The 16,381-nt window shown below is 44.9% G+C and overlaps 1 pseudogene; it reads right to left on the minus strand.

The window, feature by feature from the left end:
- LOC148477266 (uncharacterized) overlaps positions 1 to 16,381 on the minus strand; it is a 78,291-nt pseudogene that overhangs the window by 39,795 nt on the left and 22,115 nt on the right.

Consider the following 16,381-nt stretch of genomic DNA (forward strand, 5'->3'; position numbering starts at 1 on the left):
AGGAGTCCGCACTTCTGCTGGATCCAGTTAGATCCAGCAGGCGGCAGAAGCAGCAGCGACGGCGGGACTCAGGAACCCTGATGGCGTGGAGTGGTGCCAGCGTGAAGGTACGTTTCTTCATAGGGGTGTGGACTGGGAGGGGGAGCGCTAGTGCTGGGGGCACGACTGCAGGGATATTGCAGGAGGGGCACAGCTAGAGGAGGCATTGCTTAATGGGCACAGCTACAACGGACAATGCAGAAGGGGCACAACTGCTGGAGGCATTGCTTAAAGGGCACAGCTCTAAGGGGGCATTGCAGAAGTGGTACAACTACAGAGTGCATTGCATAATGGGCACAGCTACAGGGGCATTGCTTAAAGGCCACAACTACTGAGGCAATTGCTTAATGGGCACAGCTACTGGGGGCACTGCATAAGGGCCACAACTAATGGGGGCATTGCATAATGGGCACAGCTACAAGGGGCATTTCAGAAGAGACACAACTACAGATGGCATTGCATAAGGGTCACAACTACAGGAGCCATTGCTTAAGGGACACAACTACAGGGGGCATTGCAGAAGGGGCACAACTACAGAGGGCATTGCATAGAGGGCACAGCTACAGGGGGCATTGTGTAATGGGCACAGCTACAGGGGACATTGTATAATGGGCACAGCTACAGGGGGCATTGCATAATGGGCAAAGCTACAGAGGGCATTGCATAAGGGCCACAACTACTGGGGGCATTGCTTAATGGCCACAACTACTGGGGGCATTGCATAATGTGCACAGCTACAGGGGGCACTGCATATGGGGCACAACTACAGGGGGCACAGCATAATGGTCACTGGCATTCTCAATGTATTTTATGTTTTTCTGGATTTCAATATGTATTTTTTGTGGATCTGCCTTGTTTCTGTGTATTTTGTGTGGATTTGTATTTTATGTGGATCTGGCTTGTTTCTGTGTATTTTGTGTGGATGTGTATTTTATGTGGATCTGGCTTGTTTCTGTGTATTTTGTGTGGATGTGTATTTTATGTGGATCTGCCTTGTTTCTGTGTATTTTGTGTGGATGTGTATTTTATGTGGATCTGGCTTGTTTCTGTGTATTATGTGTGGATGTGTATTTTATGTGGATCTGCCTTGTTTCTGTGTATTTTGTGTGGATGTGTATTTTATGTGGATCTGCCTTGTTTCTGTGTATTTTGTGTGGATGTGTATTTTATGTGGATCTGGCTTGTTTCTGTGTATTATGTGAACGTGGCTATTTCAATGTTTTCTATATTGCTCTGGCTTTTTTTGTCACTTGAACAGTGAAAAATGTATATTGAGAAGATTATGTAAAATGTGTATTTTCAATGTCCTGGGCTCGCCCCCAGCGTGACTAAAAAGGGTGGTGTGACACAAGGTCATGCTCCTGCAAATGTCATACCAAAGGCGTGCACACAAAAATGGGTCGTGGTCTTGTGACAGCTAAGACACACGCGCATGCTATCAGCTCTTTCGGTTGACTACATATATTTTTTGGCTCTTTGCCTCCGACTGGTTGGCCACCCATGATAAAGATTGAGTCCTGTGCTTAGATGTCGGTGTAGTCAGCCTGGTCAGCTGGACCTGTATATGGGGCCATAACTGCAACTCTTTCTGTACATATAGGGGTTACATGACTTGTGTGCGGAGTCTGTTACCCGTATTCCCCATATGTGTAGGTAACACAATACCAGGATGACATTAATAACTGATAGAGGAGACCAGCCTACACTGCGCTAGCCGGCTCCGTTGTGCGCATGCGCGAGACCCGGCTAACGACGGGTGATCCGTCGTTAGGGGTCTCGTCGTAGACGGGGTGAGCTGTCAATGTTGAGTGACAGCTCGCCCCGTTTTCTGGGCGGGCCGGGGGCGTGCCTGGCCAAACGAAGGCGTTCCAGTAGGAACGCTTGCTGTTTGGGGGCGGCCCCACTGACATCATCAGTGATGTCAGTGGGGAGCTTCCTGCTCGATCAGAGCAGGAAGCTCCCTGGGGCTTAAGCTTGACGAGACCCTACCTTAAGCCCCGATGGTCGTGATGGTGTTAACCCACAGCCTAACGACCGACATGGAGGCGGCCGTTCAGGATGCAAGCGGCCGCCCTGTTTCAGAACGACCGCTTGCATCCTACGACCGCCCCCCTTCCCCCAAAATAAAGAAATAACTTTTTTTAGATGGCATTCTTCTGCATGCGCTTCTGGAAAGGGTGCATGTCCTTGCGGAAGACACCCAATTCATCACACTGTGGGGTGGGCCCAGCACTTATGGAGGTGCTTGGCTTCCCCCAAGCTCTCCCCTTATGGCGAATAATTGCCATGCGCAGTAAAGCACCTTACACAATATGCCTTACATAGTAATGGCCTTTATAACACATTATGTCACATGCAGTAATGCCCTGTATAATACATGCTACACGCAGTAATGCCCTGTATAATACATTGTGCCACACACAGTAATTCCCTTTATAATACATTATCCCCAATTCAAATTGGGCCACACAGTAGTCCCTTATTCATGTTATGACACATAGTGGTGCCCCTTTTACACAATGCCCAAATTAGTGTCCCTTATACACAAGGCCCACAGTAGTAGTGCCCCTTATACAATGCCCACAGCAGTGGTGCCCCTTCCACAATGGCCACAGTAGTGGTGCCCCCCATGCAGTGCCCCCATTAGTAGTACCTGCAGTGGGAATCCCACAGTAGTAGTGCCCGCATTGGTTATGTCCCCTATAGTAGTGCCTCAATTGGTAATAACCCCATTAGTAGTGCCCCCAGTAGTAATGCCCCCTATAGTAATCCACCCAGTAATAGTGCCCCCTATAGTAGTGATGCCCCCAGTAGTAGTGCCCCCTATAATAGTGCACTCATTGGTAATGCTCCCAATAGTAGTGTGCCCAGTGGTAATGCCCCCTATAGTAGTACCCCCAGTAGTAAATCCCCCCAGTAGTAATGCCCCCTATAGTAGTGACTCCAGTAGTAATGCCCCCTGTAGTAATCCCCCAGTAGTAATGCCACCTATACTCATGCCCCCAGTTCTGGCGCTTCTGAAAAAAATACAATTAAAACACAAACACAATACTTACCTTAAGCCCCGCTCTTGTGCCCGCTGCCGTCTAGTCCGACAGCGTCTCCATGGATCTATGGGAGAGACGTCATGACATCCCTCCCACAGTGCTGTCTGCGGGAGCCGAAAGTCAGAGCTTAGGAGTGAGCTCCAGCTTTCGTCTGCCGCTGCAGGGAGGCAGCTAGTGGGGGGGACTGGCAAAGTTTTTGAAAACTTCACTTTAGAGACTTTAAAATATGCTAGCACCCATTTTCAAGTACTCCAAATTTGACAGGACTACTTATTTTCACAAAAAAATTCTGCTTAATGCCATTCTTCACCACTTTAACAAGGACGCTAATAACAAGAATATTAAACAACTTCAGTACCCCAAATAGTTTTATTAGGGCTATTGGAACACTTCTACATTGATCCCAATGTTAGAGCATCTTTTTGGGGGGTTCAGGCTGATTTCCCCATTTCTGACAGCACTTTCCGCCTGTTCTGAATTCGCCGCTTGCCGTTTTTGTCTGGTTTGGAATTGAATAGGGCGAAAAGTGGGGGCGCGCATGGTAAGTTTTCGCGTCCAAAACACACAATGTCGGTGAAAAGTCCGGTAGGTGGAACTTTGTCGCAGAGGTAAAAAGAAATGAATATGGCCCTTTGCTGGGTAATGTTCCAAAGCCATCATCATAGTGCATGAAGCCTCATTAGTCAGTGACATTGGTGAACCATAATAGCCATCGACCTCCCTCACACATACACATGGGAAACTTGTAGGATAATTACTAACAACTGTGTCCACACTACACAAAGTTCTCCAGGTGGTTATATATGTAGCAAAAACAGCCTCTATATGGGGAGGCAGCAGGACAGGGTAGAGGAATGGAACAGGGCACAGAGTGGGGGAAGGCAGCAGGACAGGGCAGGGGAATGGAACAGGGCACAGAGTGGGGGAAGGCAGCAGGACAGGGTAGGGGAATGGTGCAGGGCACAGAGCGGGGGAGGCAGCAGGACAGGGTAGGGGAATGGTGCAGGGCACAGAGTAGGGGAGGCAGCAGGACAGGGTAGAGGAATGGTGCAGGGCACAGAGCGGGGGAGGCAGCAGGACAGGGTAGGGGAATGGTGCAGGGCACAGAGTGGGGGAGGCAGCAGGACAGGGTAGAGGAATGATGCAGGGCACAGAGCGGGGGAGGCAGCAGGACAGGGTAGAGGAATAGTGCAGGGCACAGAGCAGGGGAGGCAGCAGGACAGGGTAGGGGAATGGAACAGGGCTCAGAGTGGGGGAGGCAGCAGGACAGGGTAGGGGAATGGTGCAGGGCACAGAGGGGGAGGCAGCAGGACAGTGTAGGGGAATGGAACAGGGCACAGAGTGGGGGAAGGCAGCAGGACAGGGTAGGGGAATGGTGAAGGGCACAGAGTGGGGGAGGCAGCAGGACAGGGTAGGGGAATGGTGCAGGGCACAGCAGGGGAGGCAGCAGGACAGGGTAGGGGAACGGTGCAGGGCACAGAGGGGGAGGCAGCAGGACAGGGTAGGGGAACAGAGCAGGGCACAGAGCAGGGGAGGCAGCAGGACAGGGTAGGGGAATGGAGCAGGGCACAGAGTGAGGGAGGCAGCAGGACAAGGTAGGGGAATGGAGCAGGGCACAGAGTGGGGGAGGCAGGACAGGGTAGGGGAATGGAGCAAGGCACAGAGCGGGGAGGCAGCAGGGTAGGGGAATGGTGCAGGGCACAGAGTGGGGGAGGCAGGACAGGGTAGGAGAATGGTGCAAGGCACAGAGCGGGGGAGGCAGCAGGACAGGGTAGGGGAATGGTGCAGGGCACAGAGCAGGGGAGGCAGCAGGACAGGGTAGGGGAATGGTGCAGGGCACAGAGTGGGGGAGGCAGCAGGACAGTGTAGGGGAATGGAGCAGGGCACAGAGTGGGGGAGGCAGCAGGACAGGGTAGGGGAATGGTGCAGGGCACAGAGCGGGGGAGGCAGCAGGACAGGGTAGGGGAATGGAGCAGGGCATAGAGTGGGGGAGGCAGCAGGACAGGGTAGGGGAATGGTGCAGGGCACAGAGCGGGGGAGGCACCGGGACAGGGTAGGGGAATGGCACAGAGCACTGTATTTCCTTCATATGCATCTGTTTATGCTGATTGAGAAGATTTATGCTAAGATCTGCCATATGAATCCATATATGTGTGCACATTACTCCCCTGTGAAGGGATATTATATGAAATTGTGTGATATCAATGAAATAGAAATCCCCAATTAACTCCACTAATTCTAAACATTACCTCGATCAGAGGGTTATCATAGACAATATTGAATTATATATTTAGCCTAAACTCAATTAACAGGAACCTGTTACATAGTATAATATCCCTGTATCTGTATATGTTGTCCCTTGAGACCTTATATAGGGAAAACCGTATCTGGGCTGGTAATATACCTATAGATTGATGAACATATCCTATCCTGAGACTCACCATACCTCTTTTGAAATTATGGATGGATATCTTTTTTGTGCAATCTGTTTTTAGTAAAGGTTCCAAAAAGCAAACATACAGATATATATAATCATACAAAGACTAGTAAATCCATATCAAAATGTATAGCAATTGGAAACCAATATAAAGTTATATAAAGAACAATAACTATAGTGGAAAATAAACAAAATAAAATATAGAAAAAGAAAAGTACAGAAAAACTATCAGATGGGGGGTGGTAGGGGAGGGTCATCTTATATTAAAAGAGTAAATCTATAAAAAATAAGGAAGCCAAGACATATTATGGGATAGATACGGTTGGAGACATATCATTTTATACTCCGCTGAGGATTTATACTCCAACCATGGCAGCCAAGTAGTGGTAAAAGAAGGTGGCCTATTGGTGGGAAGAGGTATAAGATCCTCCATTGATAAATAATAATCAATGATCTGGAACCAATCTTTACATGTGGGTGGGTCACAGGAATTCCAGAAAATTGGGATGACCGCTTTTGCTGCATTACTTAGATGGCACAGTAAGGATTTCTTATAACTTAAGCTAGACCCCACTGTTTTGTGAGCTCCAGTGTCTGCTTAGGGATTCAGGAACGGATATCTATGTGTCTCAGGCTCTTGTTTTTGCTTTGGGTTTTATTTTATGAAATTACATGTCTAATGAACCTTTAAAAATGTATACAGACTATAGTCCTTATAGATTTGAATGCGAGAAATGCAAATGTGTTATTATTATTTAACAGTTTGATAATTGGTTTCTTTGGTTGGTATGAATATTGTCCCTTGATACACCTTGTGATCTTTTTACTTCCAGATATAGAATAAACAAACATAGAAGTGCCTTTTGGTAGATTACCATATTGACGGAGATTATCTCCAGACCAGAGTAGGAGAATTTTGGGATTTGTTTATAACTAATTTACCAGTCAGTCAATCTATATCCCAAAGGTACGGTTATAGTTTGCCCAGATCTACTAAGGATACCCACCTTAGTAACAGAAAAAATAAGACTGTCTGGTATTCATCCCCTAAGTAGGAGATACCTCATACAATAGAACAGGGTTTTGTAAACCCACAGAGAAGGGTTTTGTAAACCAAAAGATATGGGTAATACAGACAGTAAGCACCTGTCCAACTGTCAGACCCCCACAGATATGCACAGTTTTAAGTCCTGGGGTGACAGAAGGGATGTCCAAACTCTTTAATAAGGTTGGCATACACAGAAATGGCACACACTTGACCCAATTAAATTACAACGGATACATAAGTCATATGGCCCCTACATAAAGAGTAACAAACTTGAAGGCAAACTTTGGAATTAAATAAAAGTGTCAGAACAGATCTTGTTAGAGAAAGAGTCACAAGGAAAGGAATAAGAGATTAATTGTATGCCCTTTAAGGATTATTTTTAAGAGACACCTATAAGGACAGTAGGTCCAAATTGTTCAGTGAAAAATGATATTGCTAAAAAGAAATAGTTATGCCCAATAGAGATTGTCAGGCATGTGATGATTTAGCATTGTGGTGCTGTAAATTGCAGAGTTTGTAGACTGAAGGTATCATATACTGAACCCAGAAAAGATACCAGAAGTTGGGATGGGGTTAAGAAATATATAGATCCCTGTAGGAAAAATACATGGAAGTGTGAATGTCCTCAAGTTAAATTGTGGAGAGAGATAAATTGTTTATGATATTAAATGTAAAAAGAAGCTATGAATGGGGATTAGTAGGTTCAAGAAGTAGTTAACGTGGAAGATACATAAATTAATGTGTATGTTCAATAAAATCTAAATGTGATGTGAGATATTAAATATTTGAAGGTACGACATAATTGTTCTTGTCTTAGTGTTAGTGACATTTGCAAATCAAAATTATTATTATTTTTTTTGCTATTGGCTTTTGTCTCAGTACAATACATAAGTATGTATAAAAGTTTTCTGATTGTGGTATTATAAGGACGTAATTAATCTGTCACTGATTACTAACAGCAATGTTACAAAATGCTGGAGAAGTGAGTGTAGAGGGTGTCATTATTGGACTAATAGACAATGTACTGTCTGTAATATAATGAGAAAGGACAGGCAGGACAAGCGAGCACCACAGCCTATTTATGTTGTGCAATCATCAGGAAAGTGACAACAGTTAGTGCCATTTGGGCAAAATATTGGTGCACGTTCAAAAAAAAAATGAGGCTAACAGCGTCCCCTGTTGCTACAATGTTATCTAATGTTACACGTAGTCAAAGATCCCAAACTTATATGTAGAATGGTTTGTGTTTTCACTGCCCTCGTCTCAGTGAATCCAGTGCAGAACACATAGACAAGTATAGGAAGATAGCCCCCAGAGTCACATACTTCCCAATGTAACCAGTCTTAGTGGCCCACAATATACTGTATCCATCTGTAGCCGCTAAAAGTTTTATTCAGTCCAAATTAATCTCGCCAGAACTTTTGCTCTCCTGTGTACTCCTGGCCACTGGCCTGGATGGCCAAATACAGTATTTACAGAAGACAAATCCATTGCAGATTATTGTAAATAATGGTGTAATAGTCTCTGATGACTGTCCACTTAATCTGTTAGGGGCAGATCTATGGTCAGCATTAAATGCCACAATAACATACAAAGATGGGGAAGTGACTTAACTTCCAAACCAGGACTTCTTGGGAAAATAACCTTTGATACAAGAAATGTACTAACATATCTCATTAATGTTAACACTGAAAACTTGTAATTAAATGAGATATTTGCTAAAGTCCCTGATATGTTATGGGCAAAGGGTAAAATGGATGTAAGGCTACTGCCCATCCAGCCCATGGAAAAGAAACTTAAAGCTACAAGTGCAAGTTAAACAATACCCTTTAAGACCAGATCAAGTGGCTGCAGTAACCAAACAGGTAGATAACCTGAAAGTAGGGTACTTAGGGAATGTCGTTTCAGTCGGAACTAGTTTTTTCCTATTAAAAGGAAGACACCAATTCCAGATGAATCTCCCTATTTTAGGATGATTCGTGATTTAAGAAAGATTAATAAAAGGTTACAGCTTGATACATGGACTGTACCTAATCCGCACATGGACTGTACCTAATCCGCACACCGTGTTGAATGGCATATCACCCACCTCACAGTTTTACTGTTTTTCAATCCCAATAACAAAAGAAATCCAACTATTGCTTCTACACAGCAAGAAAAGCAATGTGCTTAGACTAGACTGCCACAAGGGGGTGCTACAAGCCCTAGTGAATACTCAAAGACAGTCATTGGTTTTAAAAGATTGGCTTCCTGCCAGTGCAATCACAATCGTTATACAATATGTGGACAATTTACTTTTATGTGTTGACTCAGAGCAGGATTGTTTGTATGAAATAATAGCATTACTGAATATTCTGCACAGTAAATGTTGTAGGGTATCTAAAGAAGCGGGATACCTTATGAAAATAAATGGTAACTTTTGTATGATGCATTAGAGGGACCTATACAACAGAGTCCGCTTTAATTAAAACACTTGAATGAATTGAAGTTTTTATGTTGTATAACAAGACATCATTAATGCACTAGCATTAGCTGTACCTGAGTATAGTGAGCCTTTATACTGTTTTGTCATGGGTCTAACTCACATGCTCAGGGGGTCCTTGCACAATCACATGAAAACTCTCGTCACTTAGACCCTGTAAAGTGCTAACATAGTGTTAGGACACTTAACCCTTATAGTACCACATGGGGTTATAAAGATCCTCAGTAGGGCTCGAACAAAGCATTTGTCTGTTGCTAGGATTACACAATATGAGGTAGTTTTGTTGTACAAGTAATGTCACTCTTAAAAGGTCTAGTGTTGAATCCTGCATCATTGCTCCCGCAGGTTTCAAGAGATAGAAGTACAAATAACAATGACAGTGATAGTGACAGCATCAAGGAGGACACTGAAAATATACAATCATGATTGTGTTGAACTAATGAAGCAGGAATCACTGTCCTTATCTAATATTTCAGATGTTCCTATTGTAGATGCCGACCTTGCTCTCTTTGTAGATGGTTCCAGATACAATGTAGATGGAGTTACACACACAGGATATGTTATCCATATCAGAGCACTGTCTACTGCGTTCTAGTTACCCTAAAGGCTTTCAGTGATAAAGATAAAAGCACATACAGGAGACACTACACCCGAAGCTGATGGCAAGAGACTGGTAGACCAGGCCGCACGTGCTGCTGCCATAAGTCACTACTCCCAGGGTGAGCCCACTTATGTGGTATATCCCACCCACAAGACTGACTTAAGTACCCTCATAAAGCAGAAAGAATTCCTGCACAGACAGGACAAGAAGACTATTTTGTGGGGCTCTCTTAAATGATGAAAGTTAATTGAATATGATAAGTTGATAAATTAAAACGTAAATTGTAATAATACTCTTAAAATAATAGTGCACAAGACACCAAAGAGAAAATAATAGTTGTAGTTCAACCAGAAAAGTATATATATATATATATATATATATATATATATATATATAAATATAAAAATAGACAAATCTATACTAAATCCTGCTTGAGAGAGGGATAGTTCTTTCTACGACAGAAAAAGTGGGGCTAAAATATTCATAGAGCTATTCCTCTATCCCATATGTGAGGGAGAAAAAGAATAACATTTTGTGTATCCCTGCAAGCACAGGCAGATAGTACAATGTATTCTGAGTTATCTCTAATATAAAACCTTCTATTTGTGCAGAAAGATGATGGATAACAGTGATCATTAGCATATGACATTAGAAACCTATATCTTCTCTAATGCTATGCAGACAGCCTTATATCATGAATCCAATCACTATTCAGAAAAGGCACAGTATCCTTTATAATGCGTCAATAGTTCTTGAGCAGTGTCACATAGAAATAAAAGTCAATTATATGCATGTTGAATACTGAGAGATTAATATATTGATCATTATCCTATGATTCATCAAAGCATAGATAAGAAAAAGTTAAAGTAAGACACTGTTAAATATCTCTCCACTTCTGCTTTCACATGGGGGTAGTGCAAGCCATGTGATGAGAGAGCGAGGAGACTGGTGTCTATAGAAACAACAGCAATGATAGGGTTTGTTAAAGCTCTGCCAGGTGTTAGATGAGCCCAGTTACCATTTAGGGCATTGCAGGGCTTAAATGCGCCCAGGAGCAGTCAAACCACTACCACTACCAGGAGAGATAGAGAAGGTACCTGTCTGACCATGTGTATTCTGCACTGTGAGAAGGGAATTCTGCGCTGTGCTCTGTTCCTGTCAGCTGAAGAATGCTGCGTGTCTGTAATCCAACAGGCAAAACCTGAACGTCTGGCTCAGAAGAGTGTGTGCCTGTAGTGGATCGCGCAATGGCGGTTACGTGTCTGTGATCAGCTGTTAGGTGCCTGGGTAGACGCTGTGTGTCTGCAGCCCACAAGTAAGACGTCTGGTCCGGCTCAGGAGAGTGTAGCCTGCGGTGAATCTTACAGTGGTGGTCACGTGACCGTGAATGACGCGCATTTCACCCGGAGGCTTGTTCACAAAGGAATGCCCAGACACATTCTACCATTCCTTTGTGAACAAGCCTCCGGGTAAAACGCCTTTAAGTATTCAGAAGAGAAAATTACAGAATACTGTGAAGGTTTTTTTTGCTGACCTTCAGAGAATCAGAGCATTGGAATGTGCAGATGTTTAAAATGTGCAGATAGTGCCATGAACACACTCCCAAACATGTATTCTAGACTCCTTTTCTATACTACACTCCCCTTCTATGCTAGACTCCCTTTCTATGCTAGACTCCCTTTCTATGCTAGACTCCCTTTCTATACTAGACTCCCAAACATGTATTCTAGACTCCTTTTCTATACTACACTCCCCTTCTATGCTAGACTCCCTTTCTATACTAGACTCCCTTTCTATACTAGATTCCTTTTCTATACTAGACTCCCTTTCTATACTAGACTCCCTTTCTATACTAGACTCCCCTTCTATACTAGACTCCATTCTATACTAGACTCCCTTTCTATACTAGACTCCCTTTCTTAAATAGAGAAGATATAATGATGACTGTGGGGTGATTGATGGGCTCTCAGTAATGAACTGCCAAGAATTAATGAAAGTTTGCACTTTATGATAATTGTATATGTTACACTGTGAGATTATCCTATCTGTAAGAACGCCTATAAAACCTGTGTACTTTATCTAATACAGAGAACCTGAAAACTGACTTATCTGTTTGGTTTGAGTGTTATTTCTCCACATCAGCTGATGTAACAATGGGATATCCCCACCGAGAGTTTTGACACATATAACGAGCTCTGCCCGGTGATAAGACAGTTGAAGAGTCTGTTTTAAATCTATCAGTGTTTATTTACAAGTTACCCCATACACACCACGGAAGGTGAACGCTGAGTGTTTTATACACCAGTTACCCCATACACACCACGGAAGGTGAACGCTGAGTGTTTTATACACCAGTTACCCCATACACACCACGGAAGGTGAGCGCTGAGTGTTTTATACACCAGTTACCCCATACACACCACGGAAGGTGAACGCTGAGTGTTTTATACACCAGTTAACCCATACACACCACGGAAGGTGAACGCTGAGTGTTTTATACACCAGTTACCCCATACACACCACGGAAGGTGAGGGCTGAGTGTTTTATACACCAGTTACCCCATACACACCACGGAAGGTGAACGCTGAGTGTTTTATACACCAGTTACCCCATACACACCACGGAAGGTGAACGCTGAGTGTTTTATACACCAGTTACCCCATACACACCACGGAAGGTGAACGCTGAGTGTTTTATACACCAGTTACCCCATACACACCACGGAAGGTGAACGCTGAGTGTTTTATACACCAGTTACCCCATACACACCACGGAAGGTGAACGCTGAGTGTTTTATACACCAGTTACCCCATACACACCACGGAAGGTGAACGCTGAGTGTTTTATACACCAGTTACCCCATACACACCATGGAAGGTGAACGCTGAGTATTTATACACCAGTTACCCCATACACACCACGGAAGATGAGCGCTGAGTGTTTTATACACCAGTTACCCCATACACACCACGGAAGGTGAGCGCTGAGTGTTTTATACACCAGTTACCCCATACACACCACGGAAGGTGAGGGCTGAGTGTTTTATACACCAGTTACCCCATACACACCACGGAAGGTGAGCGCTGAGTGTTTTATACACCAGTTACCCCATACACATCACGGAAGGTGAGGGCTGAGTGTTTTATACACCAGTTACCCCATACACACCACGGAAGGTGAACGCTGAGTGTTTTATACACCAGTTACCCCATACACACCACGGAAGGTGAACGCTGAGTGTTTATACACCAGTTACCCCATACACACCATGGAAGGTGAGGGCTGAGTGTTTATACACCAGTTACCCCATACACACCATGGAAGGTGAGGGCTGAGTGTTTTATACACCAGTTACCCCATACACACCATGGAAGGTGAACGCTGAGTGTTTATACACCAGTTACCCCATACACACCACGGAAGGTGAACGCTGAGTGTTTATACACCAGTTACCCCATACACACCACGGAAGGTGAACGCTGAGTGTTTATACACCAGTTACCCCATACACACCATGGAAGGTGAACGCTGAGTGTTTATACACCAGTTACCCCATACACACCACGGAAGGTGAACGCTGAGTGTTTTATACACCAGTTACCCCATACACACCACGGAAGGTGAACGCTGAGTGTTTTATACACCAGTTACCCCATACACATCACGGAAGGTGAGGGCTGAGTGTTTTATACACCAGTTACCCCATACACACCACGGAAGGTGAACGCTGAGTGTTTTATACACCAGTTACCCCATACACACCACGGAAGGTGAACGCTGAGTGTTTATACACCAGTTACCCCATACACACCATGGAAGGTGAGGGCTGAGTGTTTATACACCAGTTATCCCATGGAAGGCGAGTGCTGAGTGTTTTATACACCAGTTACCCCATACACACCATGGAAGGTGAGGGCTGAGTGTTTTATACACCAGTTACCCCATACACACCATGGAAGGTGAACGCTGAGTGTTTATACACCAGTTACCCCATACACACCACGGAAGGTGAACGCTGAGTGTTTATACACCAGTTACCCCATACACACCACGGAAGGTGAACGCTGAGTGTTTATACACCAGTTACCCCATACACACCATGGAAGGTGAACGCTGAGTGTTTATACACCAGTTACCCCATACACACCATGGAAGGTGAACGCTGAGTGTTTATACACCAGTTACCCCATACACACCACGGAAGGTGAACGCTGAGTGTTTTATACACCAGTTACCCCATACACACCACGGAAGGTGAACGCTGAGTGTTTATACACCAGTTACCCCATACACACCATGGAAGGTGAGGGCTGAGTGTTTTATACACCAGTTACCCCATACACACCACGGAAGGTGAACGCTGAGTGTTTATACACCAGTTACCCCATACACACCATGGAAGGTGAGGGCTGAGTGTTTTATACACCAGTTATCCCATGGAAGGTGAGCGCTGAGTATTTATACACCAGTTACCCCATGGAAGGCGAGTGCTGAGTGTTTTATACACCAGTTACCCCATACACACCATGGAAGGTGAGGGCTGAGTGTTTATACACCAGTTACCCCATACACACCACGGAAGGTGAACGCTGAGTGTTTATACACCAGTTACCCCATACACACCACGGAAGGTGAACGCTGAGTGTTTATACACCAGTTACCCCATACACACCATGGAAGGTGAACGCTGAGTGTTTATACACCAGTTACCCCATACACACCATGGAAGGTGAACGCTGAGTGTTTATACACCAGTTACCCCATACACACCATGGAAGGTGAACGCTGAGTGTTTATACACCAGTTACCCCATACACACCACGGAAGGTGAACGCTGAGTGTTTTATACACCAGTTACCCTATACACACCACGGAAGGTGAACGCTGAGTGTTTATACACCAGTTACCCCATACACACCATGGAAGGTGAGGGCTGAGTGTTTTATACACCAGTTACCCCATACACACCATGGAAGGTGAGGGCTGAGTGTTTTATACACCAGTTATCCCATGGAAGGTGAGCGCTGAGTATTTATACACCAGTTACCCCATGGAAGGCGAGTGCTGAGTGTTTTATACACCAGTTACCCCATACACACCATGGAAGGTGAGGGCTGAGTGTTTTATACACCAGTTACCCCATACACACCATGGAAGGTGAACGCTGAGTGTTTATACACCAGTTACCCCATACACACCACGGAAGGTGAACGCTGAGTGTTTATACACCAGTTACCCCATACACACCACGGAAGGTGAACGCTGAGTGTTTATACACCAGTTACCCCATACACACCATGGAAGGTGAACGCTGAGTGTTTATACACCAGTTACCCCATACACACCATGGAAGGTGAACGCTGAGTGTTTATACACCAGTTACCCCATACACACCATGGAAGGTGAGGGCTGAGTGTTTTATACACCAGTTACCCCATACACACCACGGAAGGTGAACGCTGAGTGTTTATACACCAGTTACCCCATACACACCATGGAAGGTGAGGGCTGAGTGTTTTATACACCAGTTATCCCATGGAAGGTGAGCGCTGAGTATTTATACACCAGTTACCCCATGGAAGGCGAGTGCTGAGTGTTTTATACACCAGTTACCCCATACACACCATGGAAGGTGAGGGCTGAGTGTTTTATACACCAGTTACCCCATACACACCATGGAAGGTGAACGCTGAGTGTTTATACACCAGTTACCCCATACACACCACGGAAGGTGAACGCTGAGTGTTTATACACCAGTTACCCCATACACACCACGGAAGGTGAACGCTGAGTGTTTATACACCAGTTACCCCATACACACCATGGAAGGTGAACGCTGAGTGTTTATACACCAGTTACCCCATACACACCATGGAAGGTGAACGCTGAGTGTTTATACACCAGTTACCCCATACACACCACGGAAGGTGAACGCTGAGTGTTTTATACACCAGTTACCCCATACACACCACGGAAGGTGAACGCTGAGTGTTTATACACCAGTTACCCCATACACACCATGGAAGGTGAGGGCTGAGTGTTTTATACACCAGTTATCCCATGGAAGGTGAGCGCTGAGTATTTATACACCAGTTACCCCATGGAAGGCGAGTGCTGAGTGTTTTATACACCAGTTACCCCATACACACCATGGAAGGTGAGGGCTGAGTGTTTATACACCAGTTACCCCATACACACCACGGAAGGTGAACGCTGAGTGTTTATACACCAGTTACCCCATACACACCACGGAAGGTGAACGCTGAGTGTTTATACACCAGTTACCCCATACACACCATGGAAGGTGAACGCTGAGTGTTTATACACCAGTTACCCCATACACACCATGGAAGGTGAACGCTGAGTGTTTATACACCAGTTACCCCATACACACCATGGAAGGTGAACGCTGAGTGTTTATACACCAGTTACCCCATACACACCACGGAAGGTGAACGCTGAGTGTTTTATACACCAGTTACCCCATACACACCACGGAAGGTGAACGCTGAGTGTTTATACACCAGTTACCCCATACACACCATGGAAGGTGAGGGCTGAGTGTTTTATACACCAGTTACCCCATACACACCATGGAAGGTGAGGGCTGAGTGTTTTATACACCAGTTATCCCATGGAAGGTGAGCGCTGAGTATTTATACACCAGTTACCCCATACACACCATGGAAGGTGAGGGCTGAGTGTTTTATACACCAGTTACCCCAT

This window comes from Taudactylus pleione, unplaced genomic scaffold (genome assembly GCF_031769625.1).
Source record: "Taudactylus pleione unplaced genomic scaffold, aTauple2 ptg000730l, whole genome shotgun sequence".
In the NCBI taxonomy this organism is placed as follows: domain Eukaryota; kingdom Metazoa; phylum Chordata; class Amphibia; order Anura; family Myobatrachidae; genus Taudactylus; species Taudactylus pleione.